Genomic DNA, 21,714 nt, shown 5'->3' with positions numbered 1-21,714 from the left:
TTTAGCAAATCCCCTAAAGCTGGACATCCAGACTGCTGCCTATTTTTTCACTATGACACTGTAATAAACACCCTCATGCGAACACAATATTCTCCATTTCCATTTACTTAGGATACATGTTTAGGTGGAATTGCATATTTTTAAGGCTCTTGATACATTTATTCCTTAATTGATGTCCATAAAATGTGTGCTGACTTTGCCCTACCTTCAGCAATGCACCCCTGTCCCAGAGGACTCACAAGCTCTCTCTTTTTTTTTTTTTCAGTACGCGGGCCTCTCACTGCTGTGGCCTCTCCCGTTGTGGGGCACAGGCTCCGGACACGCAGGCTCAGCGGCCACGGCTCACGGGCCCAGCCGCTCCGCGGCATGTGGGATCTTCCTGGACCGGGGCGCAAACCCATGTTCCCTGCATCGGCAGGCGGACTCCCAACCACTGCGCCACCAGGGAAGCCCACAAGTTCTTTTTTTTTTTAAGCTATCTTCCTCCATTCTCCTCAGCTCCTTCTCCAGAGGATTCTCAGATTCTGCTTATGGTATTGAGAACCCAACACTACCGACCCTCTCAAATCTGGGCACATTAGCTGGGTGATGGGCCTCTGCCTGCAACTGACACTGGGTACAGTGGGTACTGGCATTTGGACACACAGAGGGGGATAAAACACAGCCCTTGCTTTTGGGGGTGGGTTATAGTTTGGTGGAGAAAGAAAGACATACAGACAAACACAAGCATTTAAAAATACCCATACTGGGACTTCCCTGGCGGTTCAGTAGTTAAGACTCCGAGCTTCCACTGCAGGGGGCATGGGCTCAATCCCCTGACAGGGAACTACGATCCTACATGCCATGCAGTGTGGCCAAAAATTAAAAAACAAAAACAAAAACATACCTAGGTTCCACCCCAGATCAATTTAATTGGATTATCTGGGATCCAGGCATGGATAATTTAAAAAGCTCTTCCAAGTATTCTAAACTTCAAGTACAGTCAGGGGTGAGAACCTCTGCCCTACACAACACACACAACTTTACAAATGTTAAGTAGGTACTGGGGGCTGGGGTGGTTGCTGGCTGTGGGTGCCTAGAGGGAGTGGGGGTACTCCGGGAAGGCTTCCTGTAGGAGGTGACTTCTGAGCTGAGTCTTATGGAAGTGAAGCCTGGGCACACAATTTGTGCATATATCTTAATAACCACTATTCCACTCAGAGTCCTTGAAAGTTCTTTCCCATACCCTGTCACACACAACCTGCATTCACTCTGACAGATGAAGGAACCACACTTCAAAGATGCTTAGTGATGTGTCAAGGTCACTTGGATGCTGGAGGTTGAGCCAAACTGAAACCCTATAGCTCTTCCGACTCCCAAACCAGTGCTCTTCCCCAGAATTCCACCTCAGATGTGGCAAGGCCCAGAGGGCGGTCACTCTGGAATTTCCCTGGAATCTGAACCTTTCCCCACCACCATCACCACACCCCTGTGACTTTCACTGGCTCTGGCCCCAAAATGCTCCCAGCAGGCCCTAGCAAGGTGGCCTCCCTCAACACGCCTTCCAAGTACCATGACCAAAAGGAAGAATTAACAAAAAGGAAAAGAAAAAAGAAAAAAGAGAATCAAAGATCCCACTCCATCTCATTTAGAAAGTAAACATAAGAGCCATCTAAGTGTCTAATTAAGCTTCTAATTAGTCCCTGCTTGTTACTAATGCAAATTAGATTACTTCGCTTAACTACAGCATGTCCACAACACCCTTGTTAATTGCGGCCTTTTGAAATTAAATTACTCCCTAATTAGCATATCAAAGCCATTGATTCGGAGCTGGGAAAGATGAGGGCCAAAGGAGCGGAATGCCAAGTTTGGCTAATCAGAGACGGCTAATTAAATAATGCCGTCTTTCGTGGGGGGCCTGCTGGTTAAGGGGTGGGGTACTCACCCAGGGCCCAAGTGGCCATCTGGAGCCTGGTTCTGGTAGTGCCCTTGGCACCAGGGGGCTCCAGTTGGCCTGGGACAGACCAGTAGTCTGGCCTTCTCTGGGGCCCTGGCTGCTCTGCCCAGCCCGCCTCTGACATGCCCTGGCCCCTCCCTTTGTCTCTCCTGATGATATCTAGGGGTGGCATTCACAGGGATCTTGGGTACCAACTCAGGGGCATCCAAAAAACACACCCATATTCGAATGTGCAAGACTCAGCATCCTTCCACATCTCTCTCCCTGTTCCAAGATGAATTCTGGAAAGGTGACTGCTCCCAGTGTTTCTCTAATCCCCACCTGTGGCTCCATTCTCGGAAGGAAGTCTCCCCACCCCCAACAAAAAGTACATAAATTTCGGGGGGGTGCAGGTAAGAGGGTGATGACTTTCATAAAGGGGCTCACCTGGGCAGGGATGGGCTGATTTCAGCTTGGAACAGACCCCTCAAGACACAAGACCCTGTAATTCCCTCCGTGCTAGAAGGAAGGGGAAAAAAAACCACCCACCACCATCAGTTCTTTAGCAGCTGTGCAAGAATTAGATTTGGGTCAGGGTGTCCTTAAAGGTCTTCTCTGAGCTCTCATATAGACCCTGCAAAGCCTCAGACACCTGACTCTCCCAGCTCTTTCTAGAATACTGAGGATGGGCAAAATCTCCATGAAAAAGTTGCTAACTGAAACGCCCTCAGGGGCTAGGCCGGTCCCCAAGGGGGCCAGGTGGGAAGCGGAGGGTACTCAATCCCAGTCTATCTTTACCCCACAGAAATGCAGGCTCGCTGTTTGATAGGGTTTGGGTTTTTCAAAAGCAGCCAAGTGGGGATATTTACGTGAAATTTACCACTGTAATAAACTTTGTGTGAGCCAACAAAACACATAAGGGGTGAAGTTAGTCCATTTGTGACCTCAGCCCTTGTGGCCAGCATTCTAGACAGGCAGGTTCCAGTCAGCTGTGTGACCCCGGACAAGTTACATCACCTCTCTGGGCCTGGGGACCTCACCTGTCAAACAAGAACAAGGAGGTATGTGAAATGGCAAAGCACAGTTCCTCAGTCAGGGTCTGGTGACCACCTAGTTCTACTCTGTACCTGCCATAATCCCTTCCCAGACTTCGGATGTCTTCTAGAACCTTCTTCCTCCATCTTCCATGCAGAAGGCAGAGTCTGGGCTTCCAGGTATCCTTGGAAATGCTGAGGGCTTGTTCCTACAAATGCCTGACTGGGCAGCTGGGCAGCTAGGAGGTACACACCTATGCTCTCTACCCTGCATTTAACGGATTAGCCTTGGTGGGTGCAACAGATCTTAAATGCCTCTTCTAAAAAAGACAGAACAGGGCTTCCCTGGTGGCGCAGTGGTTGAGAGTCCGCCTGCCGATGCAGGGGACGCGGGTTCCTTCCCCCGTCCGGGAAGATCCCACATGCCGCGGAGCAGCTGGGCCCGTGAGCCATGGCCGCTGAGCCTGCATGTCCGGAGCCTGTGCTCCACAACGGGAGAGGCCACAACAGTGAAACAAACGCATACTGGAAAAAAAAAAAAAAAAAAAGACAGAACTTGCACAAGAACAAAATCTTGATGACTGACAGGTCCCTAGCCTGGTCCTTCAGTGTCCCCCTCCCCCAACTAGGGTGTGTATATGTGTGTGTCTGTGTATGTGACTCTGTCCACAGCTCTCCTTCCCCCAGTTCGTTCTCCTCTCCAAGTTTCTCACTAGCAGCCCCCACAGCACAAAGAGTCAGGGTCGGGCTTCCCTGGTGGCGCAGTAGTTGAGAGTCCACCTGCCGATGCAGGGAACGCGGGTTCATGCCCCAGTCTGGGAAGATCCCACATACTGCGGAGCGGCTGGGCCCGTGAGCCATGGCCGCTGAGCCTGTGCGTCCAGAGCCTGTGCTCCGCAACGGGAGAGGCCACAAACAGTGAGAGGCCCGCGTACCAGAGTCAGGGTCATGGCCAAATTCCCCAAGGGTTTGGTTTTGCTGATTTACGGAGGGATCAACCAGGGCCCAGGGGAGAGGAAGCCCCCGCCCCCCACCCCGCAGCGCCCAGCTCAAAAGGGTGAATCTCAGGCAGTGCCCAGTCCACGGGTATCCATCCAAACCAAATTGGTCTAAAGGGCCCATAGCAGTGGTTTTATTTTAGAAAATAAGTGAAATTTAAAGCAAAGCAGAAAAAGATAAATGGGGAAAGGGGTGAGGCTGTCCTGGTGTGAGGGGGAGGGCAGAACGGTGGCACAAGCGGGCCAAGCAGCAGCCCGCCTTGCTGAGCTCTCTCTCCCAACGAGATTCAATTAATTGATAACAAGAGGCATCAAATTAATTCCTGGAGGATGTGAGATTCTGATGAAGGGAAATCTCATAGATGGGGATCGGGTGGGAGGCGGCGGGCAGCGCCCCCTCTAATCAGGCTCTGCTGCCTAATTGGGGAGGAGACTTGCCTGGGCCGCAGGGTCCTCTGCCCCACGCTCCACAGCGCCCCTTTCGGGCAGGACACACGGAGGCAGTGAGCTCCAGATGCGTGGAACAAAGGGGGCCGGTCTCCTCTCACCCAACGCCCAACTCCCTCCTCCTGCCACCAGCCCACAGCTGAGGGAAAGGGCGGGGGCAGGGAGAGGCGAGTGTGGGTGCTCCCTCACCAACTGCACAGTTATGAAAACCAGGGCCCAGAGAGAAGACCGTCATGCCTAAGGTCGCAGAGGGAATGAGGAAGCTGGTAGCACTGCGCTTACTGGTGCCCCTCAGGGGTGAGTCCCAGACCCGCGCGACCCAGACAGGCGAAGTCATCCCCAAGCTCAAGGAGGTCAGCACACAGCACGGGAGACCCTCCCTGTAGCTAAAAGATAGAGGCCACCCGCCCCCTCTTCCGGAGTTCCCTGGACCCCCAAACCCCAGCATCTTAGGGCCGAAGACACCCGGCGCGTGCGCTTCCCACACCTCGCAAAGATGTGCTCGTGGAGGCTCAGGGTAACAACACTGGCCCACCGGCCGGGCTAGCAACCCAGAGCGAGTGCCCGCAGCTGGGGGGCGAGGACCGGGAGCCCTGGCTCTCCTGAGAACCCCGGAGCCTTCCTAAAGGAAGGATTCTCCCAAGTGGACCAACTGTGCACCCTCAACATCCGACCTTTGCAAGTGCCTCTGTGCCTCCCGCTCCAACCCAGAGATGTGGAAGCCTCCAGAAGCACTGCCCTCAAGCACTTAGAGTAGCCGCCGCTCCCTCGGTCTCCTGCAAATCCTGAGTTCCCATCTCTCCCCCAAATTCTCCTCAGCTGCGCCCGCCCTTTTCTTTCAGGGTGTGATACACATCTGCCCGAAGAAGCCCTTGAAGGAGTGAAAGGAGGAAGTATATGCTACCCTCTTTTGGACCAACTTCTTTCGGCCTGGGTCTCCTGGAAGCCTGAGCTCCAGAGCTGCGGAAACGAATCCCAGGGAGCCCGCCCTCCAGCACGCCCGGTTGAAGAAACAAGAACAGAAGACCCTTCACCAGCCCACGGGCCAGCTTCCCTTCACACAGCTCAGCCCTCCTGAAGGCTCTCAGGGCCAGCACCGGCATCCTGTGCCGGCTGCGGAGTGTGAGGACCAGAGCCTGCCTCCAGTCACCAGAACCTGTGGGGCACTTGCTCCATTTCTGATTTTCCAAGTTGTAAGCGAGCCACCTCTTATTAAACCTCCTCACCTGGACTCCTGTGGGCCACTGCACACAGCGATGGCTCCACAATGTTTGTGGAATGGAGAGAAGGAGTCCCGATCTCCATGCCTGGATCCACCCTGCCCTCCTGTCGCCACCATCTGTCCCTCCCTTGTTGCCGGTGGGAATTCTGGGTAATTTCCACCCGCTGACCCTGCCTACCTTGAACAAATGCAGAGAGTCACTAGTCCACACACCTCACTTTGTTACCGTCTGAGGAAAAACCATCTCACCTCCCCTCCCTCCCATTTGCACCGTAGCCCAGGTCAGATGCCATCAGCAACTCCCAAGTAGGAGAGAGGACTTTCCCCATGCCCTGCACCGCCAACGACTCCACGCACCCTCAGGTCCCAGCTTGGGAGGCTTCAGCTGGACAGAGGATGGGGCCTGGGTAGATGGGCGGAGCTGCTGGGATTTGGGGAACAGGCTGCATGGCTATGACCAGGGCTGGGGAGAAGCAAGGCACAGGGCTGCACTGGAGCAAGGGACAGCCAGGTAAAGGTCCCGGGAGGAGTCATCCTGGGGCAAGGAACAAAGGGAGGAAGGGCATCAGCCTGGCCCAGGCATGAATGGCTCACTCCTTTGAGGGACCAGATGATGCTTTGACTCTGGCTCAGCGCCCTGTGGCCTTGTCCAAATGGCCAACTTTTGTGCTAGGAGCTCTTGGTTTCCAGCTCAGGCAGGCATGCCCCGAGTCCAGGCTCTGCACAGGGCCCGCGAAACGCCATCTCACAAGACCACTGCATCTGCAAGCCTCAGGGTTTGGAGTAGAGGGTTCCTGCTGTAATCCCAGCAGGGCAGAAGAGGCTGTGGGTGAAGGTGTGCATTTCCATGGAGAATCCAGGAAGGCAATGCTGAAAGAGACAGAAACTTCACGCTCAAGGGAAGTTTCCTTTTGCCTTTTTAAGATGATCCATCCAGGAGTAGGTCCCAGATCGATCTGAGACTGCCTGCCAAGCTTGTCTTCCATAACGCTGCATAAACCAGGGTTCCAAACCATAGAAAGTCTCCCTTTTTGGAGAAAGGTGGTGCCAGCCATTTTTCCTCCTCTGTGTTCTAGGGAATTATCCCTCCCCATTTTTGTTTCCATGAGCACCTTAGGATGTTAGGGGGAGGGGGGATGACTGGACCTTCCAGGGTCATGTGCAGGTGGGAAATAATGCCAAGTTCTGAGCCCAGACCTTCCCTTAAAGGGAAGACAGGAGGAGGAAAACCCAGCCTTCTCCTTGGAGGACTGAGGGGGACGCAGGCCTGAGCTTTTGAAGGGGGGATGGGGAGTGGCAGGCCCTCCCATCCCCTCCTTTCTCCATTCCCCACAGCAGAGGCTCAAGCCCTACCGGTTACACTGGGAGCCCTAGGAGCCTCACATGTTAATCCCAGCCCTACCACTAACTAACTGTGTGACCTCAGACAAGTTGCTTCTTCTCTCTGGGCTTCATTTTCCAAACCCCTAAAATGGAGATTAGTTTCCAGTATTCAGTACAGCACGTGGCCTGGCAGTGCTGGGAATCTAATAATAAAAGCTACCCCTTGGTCAGTACTGCCCTGTGCCAGGCACTATGCTAGGTACTTCACTACATCTGCTCTTCCATCCTACTCCCAAACCGGCTCTAAAGGGCTATCATTGACCTACTTTACACATCAGAAAACTGAGGTTTGAAGAGCCTAACTAAGCTCTCCAGAGACCCATCACCACTGGCAAGTTCCAAAGGCTTTTCCCCTGTGACCCATGTTCTGCCCCGGGGAGGCCTGCGTTCCTTGCCCTGGGTTCCAGAGTTCTGGAGCCAAGTCATAGGAAGTCATTTCAGCAATCGGAGCCTCAGAATCCTGTCAAAAACAGTGCCTGCCCTGCCTTGGTCTGGGAAGCTGGGAGATTTTGAAAGGAAACTGTGCGGAGCTCCTTGGATGGAAGAAATTATTACTTTGCACAGTTTGGGTTATTAGAAAAGTAAAGACATTGTGCCTGCTTGGGATGGGCATGGAGGGGTTTGCATTCAGCTGGAGAGACAGGAAAGCCACCAAGGCAGTGGGGCAGCAAAGGATTAGGATGTAGGGAAGGAGGGTGCAGCTACTGTAGGTATGGAAGATCAGGGTAGCCTTCTTGGGGAGATGGTCCTTCCCCCCTTGCACCTCATACCTTTCCTCTGAAACAGACACCCTGCTCCCACCCTCCTCCCTCTAATGTGATATCTTATCTGCCTCTCCTACTCTGACAATGTGCAGACCCCAGCCTTCACTGCTTGGGCACACCGGTGCCCAGTCTGGGACCTGCCCAGACAGAGTAGGGGCTTAGCAAACCTTTGGGGAATTAATGGATTAAAGGATCCCCCCTCCTCTCCTGCCCCTAAGGAAGAGGTGTGTTTGGAGTAGAGGCCCAGCAGGATATGCACATTCCTGGTAAGAAGGGATTTACCTGCCAGCAGCCAGAAAGGAAGTTTCTGGCTAAAGGCACAGGAAAGGAGGTGGGGTAGGGATGTCTAGGTGTGAGAAGGGTACCTACACAGAAAGGGACAGGGACAGGTCTTTTTTCAAGTTAGGCCCAACCTGCCCCTCCCACCCCCCAGCACTGGTGTCAGGCCTTTCTTTCCGCAGGGCTCACGGGTTCACCAACTCCATAACTCCTGCAAAACTTGCCCAGGACTGGGAGAAGGACAGAAAACCCCACCCAGGGGCCCAGCACTTAGTGCCAGGAGAGAAGGTTCCCATGGTCCCCCAGTTTACTGCCAAGACTGGGACGGGGCTAAGGTAGTGAGGGGGGGGTCCAGGAGAGAGTCACATCTTACAGGGATCCTGACTTGGTGGGGAGCACTCTCTAGAGCCACCTCCTCCCCCTGCCACGTTACCCCACTGATGAGAGGGGGAGTGACGCCAAATGGGGAGCCCCATGAGACATAGCCCTGCTTTTGAGAGGCTCAGATCTAAGGGTGCCAGAGCGAGCAAGCTGTCCAGGTGCCCACAGCACAGTCTCAGGGCCCTCCCTCCCTCCTGCCAGGTGACAAAGATCCCCAGAACCCAGGCAAGACAAAGTTAAAACAAAAATAAAAACAAAATAAGCCTGCAGATTTCCCATCCCCTGCAGCGGTTTTCTGCCAGGTTGGGCAGGGGTTGTCTGGGGCAGGGGCTGTCTGAGGTGGGTGGCTCTCCTTAGGGCAGCTGGGGCCTGGCCAGCTTGTTGGGCCTTCAGCCCCTGCACCCACCCCCTAGCTCACCAGGAGGGTCATCGGCTTGAAATGCCCAGCGCCAGCAGTGCTCAGTCCCAGAAGTGAGCTTCTGGGTTCAAATTCTTGGTGTCGAGGTCTCCATTACCCACTGTGTTCCACGATGGGACTGGTCAGACCCTCCCGTGGCTACAGGCAGTACAGATGATCCCACAGCTCCTTCTTTCTGGGTGGGAGAAGGGGGCACCCAGGTAAGCCTCCAGCTCTGACCCTAGCTGCATCTCAAACTGTGCTCCCAAGGCTCTCAATCCCAGACCCAACACAGTTCGCCCTGGGACAATCCAGGCGTGTGCTTTAACACGGATGAAGATGCTGAAGTTCAAGTGAAAACCCGCATTGGCCAAAATGCTCCTGGGCTTTCTCAGCAACCAAGGGGAAGTCAGCTTCAGACTTGGGTTTTCTCCTCCAGGCACCCCACCTCCAACCCCTGCTCCAGGCTCCGAGGTCAATCAGCAGGGAGACCCGGAGCTGGGGTGCGACACACGTGGTGATCTCCAGACGCCTTAAACCCCAGGCACGGAATGAACGAGGAAATCAGTCAGGCGGGGGATGGCAAGAGAGACCGGCGGTGCAAAGGGACGATCCGGGTGTTCTAAGGGCTCAGGGTCTCCGCGTTCCCGTATCCTCTTCCCCTAACCTAGACAGTCCAGGTGAGACGCCGATGTGTTCACGAGGTCGCCCCAGTTGTAAAGAAGGAATCCGCAGCTGTCAGGGCCTCTGACTCAGAATCCGCCTCCTGCGAAATCGCATGGTCCTTTGCCGGGGAGGCCGGGACCCCAGGTCGCCCCGCATTCTAGCGTCTCGAGCTGTAGCCGGGCTCAGCTCAAGTTAGTTAGTTTGGCGTTGATGGGGAGCGCAAGACTCGAGCGCTGCCGAGGTGACCGCCTCTCAAAGAGGGGTGTCTGCCAGGGGGCTGTCCAGGGGAGAGGCCACAGTCCTGGATCTGAGGGGGGTCTTGCTTGGTTATCCCGGGGCACTCTTCCCTGGCGGCCTCCGAACCCTGCTGCCGCCCTCTCTCCCCACTACATGGTGAGGCGGGGCTCTCCCCAAACGGGGTGAATGAAGATATCAGCCGGGTCAACCCCCCCACCCTCCAGCAACGGCGCACAGAATCACAAGGGGCCGTTTCCAGACGCTCTCAAGTCCCCAAGAAGTTTTCCGCTCTATCTCCCAGCCGACCCAGGTATGGCGGAAAGGCGTTGACTGGCCCCGGAACCTCCGAGGTGCGACCGCAGCAAACCAAGTCCCCTCCTCACCTAAGGCGACGCGTTGGATAGGACCACGGTGCCCCCCCATCTATCTGCCTCCGGCGCGTCTTGGGGAGTCCTGGACAGACTGGGGTTGGGGGAGCCCACTTCACCACTTCCCTCCCCGGCTCAGGAAAAGTCCGGGCTGGGAAGTACTCTTTGTCTGACTCGGGGTGGGGGGGTGGTCGCACCCCCAGACACCCCATTCCCCGCGGCCAGGCCGGGAGGAGGCCAGTCCTAGATTCTTGGGGGGAGGGCGGGCCTTAGTAACCTTTCCAGCTCCCCCAACCCCTGCCGACCTCCTCTGCCCGCCCCCCCGGCGCCGCGCCGTAGCCCCCACCTGTTCCCCAGGCAGCTCCGGGCCGCGGGGGCCTGAGCCGGGGCGGGGTGGGTGTCGCGGCTGCGCTGGGTCAGGGCGCCGCAGCCGGCCCCGGCTGGAACAAAGTGCGCCGGCCTGGGCCCGGCTCCTCCCGGCGCGTCTCCCGCGGGCAGTTTGCAAACACAAAGTGAGCCAGTGAGCGGGCGAGAGAGTGCGCGAGCGAGGGAGTTGGTCTGATCGCCGGCCCAGCCCCCACCCGCGTCCCCGAGCTCGGCCAGCCACCTACCTGTCCGGCCCGGCCGCTCCGTGCGGGCTCCGGCCCGTCAGCCCGCGCGGGGCATGGGGCTCGCTCCGGTCGCCGCCCGGGCCCGCCGCCGCCCGCTGGAACTGCCCCTCCGCGCCTCTCGGCGCCGCGCAGCTCCCGGGCGTCCTCCCTCCGCGCCGCGCCGGCCGGCCGCCGAACGCCCTACCCTCGCCGGGGCATCGCACTTTGGGGGCAGTTCGGCTAGCTCCGGCTGTGCTCCTCCTTCCCGATCCGCCCGCGACGCTCGTTCGCTCGCTCGGGCGCCGGGGCTCCGGGACCCCGGCGTCCCCGCCCCCGGCCCAGCCCTGGTTCCGGCCCGGGCTCCTCCCCGCCGCGCCGCCGCCGCCTGCGCCGCGCCCTCCTCGCGGGCTGGGGGCTACGTCCCGGCCGCCGGCCGTACAGTCCGGTCCGCAGGGGCGGCCGGCTCCGGACTCCGAGGGGCTGCGACTGAGCCCGGGCAGCGAGTGGCTGCGAGCGGGCGGCGCGCAGGCGGGGTGGGAGGGGGCGGGGAGGAGGGAGAAGGAGGGAGCGCGCGGAGAGCGAAGGAGGAGGGAGCGAGCGAGCGAGCTGCGGAGGGAGGGAGACCAACTTCTAGCGCTACCATAATTCACCTAAAGCAGGTGCAGCAACTTTCACCCAGCACGGCAGCCAAGTCGTGAGCGAGAGGAGACCACGTGGACCAAACTTTAGGGGAAGAAAAAGTGGGGATCTAGGGAGAAGACGTAGGGCTGCGATCCTGTAAAAAGGTGGGGGAGGTGGAGAGACCCCAGGGATTCACCCTGGCCTTGCGAATCCCTTGGCGCGCTTTGCAAACTCCAGCTTTTCCCTGGAGTCTGGAGGTACTGCCAAGCCCTGCTCCCACACGGTTCATTGGTTCCCGGCGGGCTGCGCTCTATGCAGGGAGTGGCCTAGGGGCCCAGAGCCCAGAGCCCAGAGCCGGTGTCCTTCCTCCTCTCCCTTCTGCGCCCCACTGCGTGGGGCTGGGGGTGGGCTTTTGAACCGGGGGATGGGGGAGGTGGGAAGGCTCCTTCTGGGCTTTGTGAACGGTCACCCCGGACGCGCGCCGCCTCCCTCTCCGGAAGGGGAATTTCCCATAAAGTGCTCTGCGAACCGGTGAAGAAAGGGCCCAGAGCCGGATCCACGCGGGCAGAGCTGAGTGCAAAGTAGAAGCAATTACCCGGACAAATTAGATTGTAAACAAAACTCAACGTCTTTTGCCTGAGGGCGGGGGAGGGTGCGGGGAGGAATCGGAGGGATTGTGGCGGTAGCCAAGGTGTGTATTTGAGTTGGGAGGGGGAAGTCTGGATGAGGAAAGGCCCCAGATCCAAGGGGGAGGGCTGTGCTGGTAGCAGGCGCCCCACTCAGAGACCCATGGAAACCTGAATAAATCCTCCCCCGCCACCCCCATCCCCCCCGCCTTCCACCCCCAGAACACCTCCGGTCTGGCTCTGTGTGTTGCAGTGGGGAAAGGTGAGGGACACCTCAGGGGTTGTCAAGGAGTGCCCATGACCAAGGGAGGACCCTGCTGTGGGGGGAGGGCAGGAAAGCCGTGGCTCTAGAAGGCTCTCCTGCCCAAAATCACCCGAGGCAGGTGGAGACGGGCAGACACAGGATGTTCCTGTGGAATGTGAGCTGTGGGTGCTTCAGGGATTGGAGCTTAGGGTATGCCAGGGCTGTGGCCTGGGGAGAGAGGATTTCTTGGAAGAGAAACCTTTCCAATGGGAATTGGAAGAAAAAGAGAAGAGGCTCCCCCTTGGGTTCTCCATCCCTTATTCCATCCCTTTTCTGTGGGTGCAAATCGCCAGAAGGAGCTGTAATGTCAGTGCTGTCTGCCCAGGTCTAGATCCTATGTATTGCCCTACACAGGGCAGGTGTGACAGGCATATTCAGCTTCTGCTGGAGCATTTCAAATAGCTAGGTGTGAAATTGTTGGGAGGAGGACCCTAAGCACCATTTATGTGGATACCACAGGGTCCTTTCCAGTGTAGCAAGAACAGAAGCAATAAGAATAAAATAACCACAGCTAACCTTTGAGTCGTACCACATGCCAGGCATAGGACTCATTTCATCTTCACAATAACCCTATAAGTAGATAGTACTATTACCTCCATTTTACAAAAAGGTTAAGTCACTGTCCAGGCTTACCTGGCTGGTAAGTGATGAAGCAGGATTTCAACCAGAGCTACTTCTGTGAGGCCTTTAAAGCAGCACTGCCTGCTTGTGGGTTACCTGAGGAGTATAGTTTCGGAGAAAGGAAGCCTTTGGTGGTGTGACTCTATTTTCTATGGAGAGTCAGCGCTGGTGGGAGTCAGGGTGTGTGGACAGGCCTGGGCATGGCCTGGAGTTGGCAGGTTCTTGTCTAAGCCCAGCTGGATTATGACCACGCCATGCCCCTCAGGTCTCCTTTCCGTCCGTCCTACAGTGGCTTCAGGTCAGGTGAGAACTAGGGACTTTCAATACAAAAGAAGGAATGAGGTGACCTCCAGTGGGCTTCTCCGGCTGGCTGTCATGCTCACTGCATCCTTTCCCATCACCTTCCTGCGGCAGCCCTCCATATCTCACACATGGATTCAAGTGCCCAAAGGGATTGCCCTAGGAAATGCTTTGGCTTTCATTTCAGTTTACCCTCATCTCCAGGCCAGTTCAGTTCCCAGCACCCTGTGAGTCACAGTGGGGGGCCCAAGGGAGGCAAAAGATCCTGTCTGGGCTTCACCTAAAGGGCATTTTAATGAGGAAACACAGGCTCAACGGGGAGAAGTCTCACAAACAGAATGTTGAGCATAAAACCAAAGAAAGATACAGAACACACACCCCAAAATTAAAGCAGCCAGTCCAAAGCCCTTCCTTCTGATGCAGGACCTCTAGGAGAAGGTTCAAAAAAGTGGCCCTTGGCTCCTGAACCAGAGTACCTGGGAACAGGCAGGAGGGTCCTCTTTCTGCCCTTGCTCCTTCAAAAGGTCTAGGCTGTGGTGTGGCAAGAACCAGGGCCCATGGCCTGTCCTACTACGGAGGCTATGGTTAAGAGCACAGAGACTGGAGTGAGACAGCCTAGGGTTGAACTTCAGTGTCTGTCACTTACCACCTGTGTGATCCGGGCAAGTCACAGGAGGGAGCCAGTTTCCTCATCCACGACATTGGGAGAATGCCTCCTCGGGGGTTGGGAGGGTAGCATGAAAAAGCCCGGGCAAAGCTTCTAGCTCTGTGACCTGTTCATCTGATACTTTCCATAAACACTCATTTTCCGTTTTGTGAGCTCCAGTTTCCTCACCTAAAAATGAGAATACTGACTTCACAAAACTGCAAATCATGCATACATCTGCAGTTGATACTTAGTAAGTGCCTGCTGTGTGTCAGGCACTTGATTCACGTGCTGTTTGGCTGCATCACCCCTGGCATGGTGGCTTTTCTCATTTTACAGTGAGGTACTCAAGCTCAGAGAGGTAAGGCCACCTGCCCCAGGTCACACAGCTAGAAGATGGTGCAGCAAGGACTAACTCACAGGTCTTCCTGCTCTGAAGAGTTGCCCTTTCTCAGGGTCAGCTTCCTCCCTGTTGTGGGGATGCAGTGGGTTAGTGGGTGAGCTTGTTCTTAGTACCAGGCCTGGCATTGCGTGTGTGTGTATGTCCAGAAACATTAGTCAGTCCTTTTATTCCCACAGTCCCAACACATCTAGACCCAGGTATTTTATGTTTCCAGTCATCCGATTGCTTGAATTTTACTTCTTTTCCCTCTTCAAAACCTTTTTTTAAGGGAATTCCCTGGTAGTCAAGTGGTTAAGACTCAGTGCTTTCACTGCCATGGGCCCGGGTTCCATCCCTGGTAGGGGAACTAAGATCCCACAAGCCACATGGCGTAGCCAAAAAAAAAAAAAAAAAAGTCAAAAAAAACCAAACCGGGCTTCCCTGGTGGCGCAGTGGTTGGGAATCCGCCTGCCGATGCAGGGGTCACGGGTTCGTGCCCTGGTCCGGGAGGATCCCACATGCCGCGGAGCGGCTGGGCCCGTGAGCCATGGCCGCTGGGCCTGCACGTCCGGAGCCTGTGCTCCGCAACGGGAGAGGCCACAGCAGTGAGAGGCCCGCATACCACAAAAAAAAAAAAAAAAAAAAAAAAAAAAAAAACCAAACCGTTTTTTAGTTAATTAAGGAATAAAACTTTACTAGCATGATGTAGTGGCTCGACACCTAAGTATATACCAACAGAAATGCATAATGTGTTCACCAAAAGACAGACATTAGAATGGTCTTAGCGGCCATTCTACAAATAGCCATCAGCAGTGGAATGGGTGAATAAATGCTGGTATTCTCATGCATGGGCTAGTACTTGGTAATGAGAATAAACAGGCCATTGCCACACACAGCAACAGGGAGAAGTCTCACAAACAGAATGTTGAGCATAAAAGCCAGTCATGAGGGCTTCCCTGGTGGCGCAGTGGTTGACAGTCTGTCTGCCGATGCAGGGGACACGGGTTCGTGCCCCGGTCCGGGAGGATCCCACATGCGCGGAGCGGCTGGGCCCGTGAGCCATGGCCTCTGAGCCTGCGCGTCCGGAGCCTGTGCTCCGCAGCAGGAGAGGCCACAACAGTGAGAGGCCTGTGTACTGCAAAAAAAAAAAAAAAAAAAGCCAGTCATGAGAGAGAAATTCCCCCTATCTGAAATTCAAAAATTGGTCAAACAAAATCGAGGTGTTAGAACTCAGGAGAGTGGCTACTCTAGGCAGGGGAGTAAGTAGGGGTTCCTGGGGGACTGAGAATGTTCTGTATTTTTTGAATTAGGGATTTGGTTACATGGGTGTGTTCACTTTGTGACAATTGAGCTGGCGTACACTTATGATCTGTGCACCTTTCTTTATGCTTTAAAAAAGAAAAAAGCCTACAAACTGTTGATGATGAAGTTGAGAACCTTCCATATCCTTCCCTCCCTTTCTCCATCCTTCCCTTGCCAGAGGTAGCCAGTTTCCAGAAGCTGGGAGGTAGCCTTCCCAAGTAAGTTTATTTATTTATTTATTTATATTTTATATTTGGCTGTGTTGGGTCTTCTCTCCGCATGGGCTTTCTCTAGTTGCGGTGAGCAGGGGCTACTCTTCGTTGCGGTGTGCGGGCTTCTCACTGCGGTGGCTTCTCTTGTTGCAGAACACAGGCTCTAGGTGTGCGGGCTCAGTAATCGTGGCTCACGGGCTCTAGAGCGCAGGCTCAGTAGTTGTGGCAGGTGGGCTCAGTAGTTGTGGCACACGGGCTTAGTTGCTCCGCGGCATGGGGGATCTTCCCGGACCAGGGCTCGAACCTGTGTCTCCTGTATTGGCAGGTGGATTCTTAACCGCTGCGCCACCAGGGAAGTCCCCAAGTAAGTTTTACGCTCTTAAACATTTAGTGTGTGTTGGGTGTCTCAAAATTTTAAATAAAAACTATCCCGCTGCTCCTTGCTTTTACTATTTATTGATGGTATTATTTACTGAATTTCTTGTTGCTGAGATTAATCAGGTTTGCTATGTGCATCTCTAGGTCATTAATTGAAAAGGCTTGCGTTCTATCACATCAGCGCACTGCCATTTCTTTACGCGGCCTCCCAGTGATGGACGGTTGGGTTGTTTCCAACGTTTGGCTATTGTGGTCACACTGCAGTGGGCTTCCTTCTGAGCAGCGTCTCTCTACCCACCCACCCAGGGCCTCTGCTTCTCTCTCCTCCTTTGCCTCCTGCTCAGTCAAGCTGACCCCCTTTCCTTTTGTGGTTCCTCCACTCTGGCATCTTCTCCCCTCCCCATCTCCCAGCTGCCCCTCCCCACCCTGCTTCCCAATCTTTCTGACTCAGAAAGACCCAGGATCTGTGCTGGGTGGAGGTGGGGGAGGGATGGAAGGGGGTAGCCTCTTTCTTTGCCACAAAGGCCCCTGTTCTCCAAGATAAATGACGATTTTAACAAAGAAATATTTCATTAAGGGTTGGTATCTTAATGAACTGTGCCAGAAACCTCTAAGGCACTCTCCAGACTCTCCCCCTTTTTAAGGGGGGCTCCTACTCTTGAGGGGAGGCTTATCAGTTTACCATATTGCCCTGAGTAGAGGACCATGCAGTGTGGAGAGCTGTCCCTGGGGGCTGTGGAGGAGGGGAGGGCACCCAGGCCTGCGGGTGGATCCTGGTTACCCCTCTTGGTGGCAGGTGCCGGGCCCTGGGAGATGTTTACAGACCTCACTTTTAGGGCCTCAGAGACTCAGGCCTTATCCACGGGGTGTGGGCATGGGACTCCAGGCTGATTGGTGGAAAATCATTCATTAAGGATCGGGCAATGAACAATAACCTGACAAGCAGCGAACAATTTTCCATCAATTAGAACACAGCGTCTTTGGGTTAAACGAGACCCCCTCCGTGGAGGGATTTCCGAGCAAGGAGAGAGCAGGACACAGGCAGGGATGGGCCAAGAGAGCAGACTCAGCACCCTTTCCCTATCCCATGCATCACACCCAGCCATTCACCAAGCGGGTGGGGGGCCGGGGGGGGGGTGCGGGGGAGGCCGTGCCCAGGGACAAGGATTCAACTGCAGAAGAGGGAGAGAGATGAGGGTCCAGCAGAGGTGGTGAGTGAGTGAGTGAGTGTAACACCTGTAGGGTTCTCCACCGGGTGAGGCATCTCCTAGATCAGAGCCATGATCATTATCTCTTGATGCTCCAGCCCACTTCTACCACCTCTTTTCGGCTCCTCCTTAGCTGGCTCTTGTTGATTTTATAATGTGTTGTTGGCTAACCAAGTAACTTTTAATACATTGTATTGTTTGTTCACTGTTTAACCATGTATGCCTCATCTCTCTAACTAGATAATAAACTGAGGTCTAGGCCCATGATTTTAGTCATTTTGGGATTTCCTCTTGCACCCAGCCCAGTGTGCTTTGCACAGTAAATGCATGTTGAATTGGTTTGATTGTAATTTGATACTTAGTTAAAAAAAATAGCCTGACACCTCAGGGCAAGTTGGTGCCCTGCAGGTAACAGTGAGGGTGGCTGGTGGGGGGCGGAGTTTTAGGAGCTATGCAGTAAAACTGTGTCTTCAGTGATTGGAGGGAAAGAGCTGGGGGTCAAGGGGGGGACTTGGATGGAAAATGGGACAAGGCAGCACCGTCACTCCCTCAGGGCTGTCGCCTCCTGACAGAGGGCTGTGCCCCCCATTCTTCTCATGACTGCTCCCTGCACCTTTTCTGCTTGTCCACGGCAGATGCCTTCAGAACTCTGTGCTCAGCAAGGGAAGCATTCCTTCCTCAGGGAACCTGGAAGGCCTGCGTTTTGGGGTCTCGGCCCGTGGCGCTGGAGGGTGAGGTGGGATGTGAAGGAGGAAAGTCAAACAAAGCCAAGGTGGCCTCACACTGCAAATAGCTACCATCTATTGAGCACCTACTGTATACCAGGCACTTTTCATATGTATCTCTGATCTCCACAGTAGTCCTAATGTTTGATTCTTTTGTTTGTTTATTTTTAAAGAGAACACAGGACTTCCCTGGAGGTGCAGTGGTTAAGAACCTGCCTGCCAATGCAGGGGACACGGGATCAAGCCCTGGTCCGGGAAGATCCCACATGCCACGGAGCAGCTAAGCCCGTGCACCACAACTACTGAGCCTGCGCTCTAGAGCCTGTGAGCCACAACTACTGAGCCCGCGTGCCACAACTACTGAGGCCCGTGTGCCTGGAGCCCGTGCTCCGCAACGAGAGGCCACTGCAATGAGAAGCCCATGCACCGCAACGAAGAGTACCCCCGCTCGACGCAACCAGAGAAAAGCCCGCACATAGCAATGAAGACCCAATGCAGCCAAATATAAATAAATAAATAAATTTTTAAAAAATAAAAAATAAAGAGAAGGCAGTGCCCGAAATGGCAGAGGCAATCGATATAGGGTGGATGTAAGGGGAGAGAAGAGAGAGTCTTTCTATGTCTCTGATTGTGTGTGGTGTCTGGCGAGGCCTGTGGAGTGGGGCTCACACACTTTCCTGGGCTTCTTCACACTGGTTTGAGTCCATTCCGTGCTGGGCCTGGACTCCAGTGCCCACCTCCTTCCCAGTTCTCCTGCACCCTCTCTTCTTTCTGGCCTTCTCTCTTCCAGACCCCTCTGCTCTTGACCCCTGGCCCTCCAGCCCCAAAGACCTCTCTCATGGTTGCTGGGCAGCAGGAAGTCCCTGGAACCAGGCATCTGAAGGCTGGAGTGAAGCTGGATCTTTTTTTTTTTTTTTTTTTTTGCGGTACGCGGGCCTCTCACTGTTGTGGCCTCTCCCTTTGCGGAGCACAGGCTCCGGACGCGCAGGCTCAGTGGCCATGGCTCACGGGCCCAGCCGCTCCGCGGCATGTGGGATCTTCCCAGACCGGGGCACGAACCCGTGTCCCCTGCATCGGCAGACAGACTGTCAACCACTGCGCCACCAGGGAAGCCCGAGGCTGAATCTTGATTAGAGAAGAACCAACTGTGCGCCGGTCCCTGTGTTAAGCACTCTTCATTCATGACGTCATTTCATGACGTCATTTCACCTTCCACCAGCCCTCTGAGATGATATAGCAGATGCTGTGAGTGCCCTGTCTGTGTGCCCTCAACCTGACCACTTATACCCCTAAGGCTTCCAATCATCTATCTGCCTATCTTTGCCTGAGGGCATCCTCTGGGCATTGGACTCTGCTTTGCCACTATTGGGAGACCAGAAGTGCTGGGGAATTAACACCATCCAGGAGAGCCTTGCACCTATGACAGATGAGCATTGGTGTGTGAATAACTGAGGTGTGTGCTCTACATGCACTCACAGGGTTTCCCCAGCAGGACTGAGCCCACCCGAGGAGCTAGCTTGATAACCAACTTGACTGCTTTCCTTCCTTTCCTTATCTTACTTCCCCACTTCTCTACTGGTGTTTCCTTTACCTCCTACATCAACCATGTGTACTGGAATAGTTGTCTCAGGGCCTGCTTCTGGAGGAACCCAGCCTAAGTCAGGTGGGTACCATTATTATCCTCATTTTACAGACGACAAGACCAAAGCTCCGAGACGTTGAAACTCACACACAGTTCCACAATTATGTAAGCGAAGTGCCTGCATTCACACCCTGGCTTGTTAGACAGCAGAATGTCCACATCATCGCTCTCCTGTATGCCTTCTTGAAGGCTCTTCCCCCTCTGCCCCCAAAGTCTTGTTCAAGGCCATTCCTCCTGGTTTCCTGCCTTGAGAGGTAAGAGATGAGGAGCAGGATGGGTCGGGAGTACACTGGCCAGAACTGGGGAGTGTTTCCGGGTCACTCAGCTCTCCCCACCTCCCCATGGGTCCCGGGCTAGTAGTCAGAGCCAGTTCTTGGATCTCAGACAGAAAAAGAAGCGATGACCACCCACAGGACTGGACATAGGATGAACAGAAAAAAGTGAACGCTACTTGGAGTGCTGGAAAAGGAGAGGACAGGGTCAGGGGTACACGGAGGGACAGACTCAGGGCTGGGGAAGCTTTCCAAGCCTTTGCGTTATACGAGGCCCTGTGATCAGACTTCCCCGCATGCAGCAGCCCCTGTAAAAGAGGAGCAGCCAGGGTGAGAGCTAGGAAAGGATTTCTTGATAATGGAGTTTGCTCCGACTTGGGCTCTGGAAAGTCCCTTCCTGGGAACCTCAGGCCCAGGGGAGAAATCGGCCAGCATCTTCTATGAGTGTGGAGAACATCTTGCAATTTTCTACTTGGTTGGTTTTCACGACATCTTTGACTTAGCTTATGTTCTCCAGAAGCAGACTCTGACGCAAGGATTCAAGCATGAGTTGGGAGTGGGAAAGTGGGGGGCTGGGCAGAGGGTGGGTGGTCAGGAGGCCCGCATAGGGAGTGTTAGCATGTACTGTGGGTGAGAGGGGCGCAGGCCTGCTGGGGAACCCCGGAATATGTTTGAGGCATGCCTCAAGTTGTCCATATGATGGGGGCAAGGAAACTGGGGTATTTATCCACCAACTCCCTCTTTGCCATTGGTGGAGGGCTGCTTCTAGACACATTAACTCTCCAGCTCTTCCAGCTTGTCCTGAGTCTGAGCCAAGGGCATCTCCATGGCCAGGAAAAAAATAAAAATAAAAACCCTCAGGCAAAGGGCAGGTGTTGGCAGTAAGCAGCCTTCTCCGTTCGGAGGTAAGTGCTGAGAGACATAGGCAGAACCCCAGCATCTGCCACACTCTGCCCTCTTCCTTGACTTCTCCTTTCCACGTGCCTTTGTGAGCTTGTGTCATCTCCCTCTTAAACGCTTCGGGTTCTCAAGCCTTCAGCCTTGACCCATGGCTCTCCTCAAGCTACATGTCCTCTTGGACAATCCCATGTACTCTCATGGGTTTAACTACCATCTGTGAGTTGGTCCAAGTACCATCACTTTCTTGGACCTCGCTCCCACCCCCATGTCTGTGACCCTCTAGTGATGGCATACCCAACATGTCCCAGACCCAAATCATTCAATATCATCTGTATCCAAAGACATGGCCCACCTCAGCATTTTCTCCTCAGTGGTGGCATCACAATCCAACCAGTCATGTAGAAACTATTAGAAGTCACCCCTTGACTCTCCCTAGCCCTTTCTTTCACATCCAGTCACCAAGTCCTGTGGATGTGGTTTGCAAAATATTTCTCAGAGTCATTCCCTCCTCTCCATCCCCATTCCTACTGCCGTTGGCTGGACCCTCACCATCTTCTACCTGGGTTATTCCAGTAGCCTCCTAACTGACTCCTGTTTCCAGCCTGATCCCCTCCCCATACCTCCTCCCAGTCCATTCTCCACAGTGGTCAAAGAGTTCCACCTGCAGTGCCAACTTGAACTTGTCATGCCTTGTTCAAGACCCATTCCCACAGGGCCAATTTCAAGTACACCGGTCTGGTGCCCAGAGCACAAGGTATCCTTTCTTGAACCTTCGATTCCAACCCTGGCCATTTCCAGCTCTGCCGCTTTGGTCTTGTGGCGTGTGCTGTGCTCTTTCCTCTCATGCCATATCCTCTGCTTGGAATACCTGTTCTTCCACTTGCTTTCACAGTT

General features: G+C 54.6%; 1 protein-coding gene across 2 annotated transcripts in view; it reads right to left on the bottom strand.

Annotated features, from left to right (window-relative positions):
- FOXP4 (forkhead box P4) overlaps window positions 1–10,790 on the bottom strand; it is a 51,818-nt gene extending 41,028 nt beyond the window's left edge. For both annotated transcript variants that reach the window (XM_059075657.2, XM_059075658.2), the window contains exon 1: window positions 10,703–10,790. The gene's annotated coding sequence lies outside the window, so the exon portion shown is untranslated. The remainder of the gene's footprint in view (window positions 1–10,702) is intronic.
- Between the last annotated feature and the right edge of the window lie 10,924 nt (window positions 10,791–21,714).

This window comes from Kogia breviceps, chromosome 10 (assembly GCF_026419965.1).
Source record: "Kogia breviceps isolate mKogBre1 chromosome 10, mKogBre1 haplotype 1, whole genome shotgun sequence".
Taxonomy (NCBI): domain Eukaryota; kingdom Metazoa; phylum Chordata; class Mammalia; order Artiodactyla; family Physeteridae; genus Kogia; species Kogia breviceps.
Note: the sequence above shows the minus strand (reverse complement) of the source record. Positions and strands in the feature narration are given on the sequence as shown.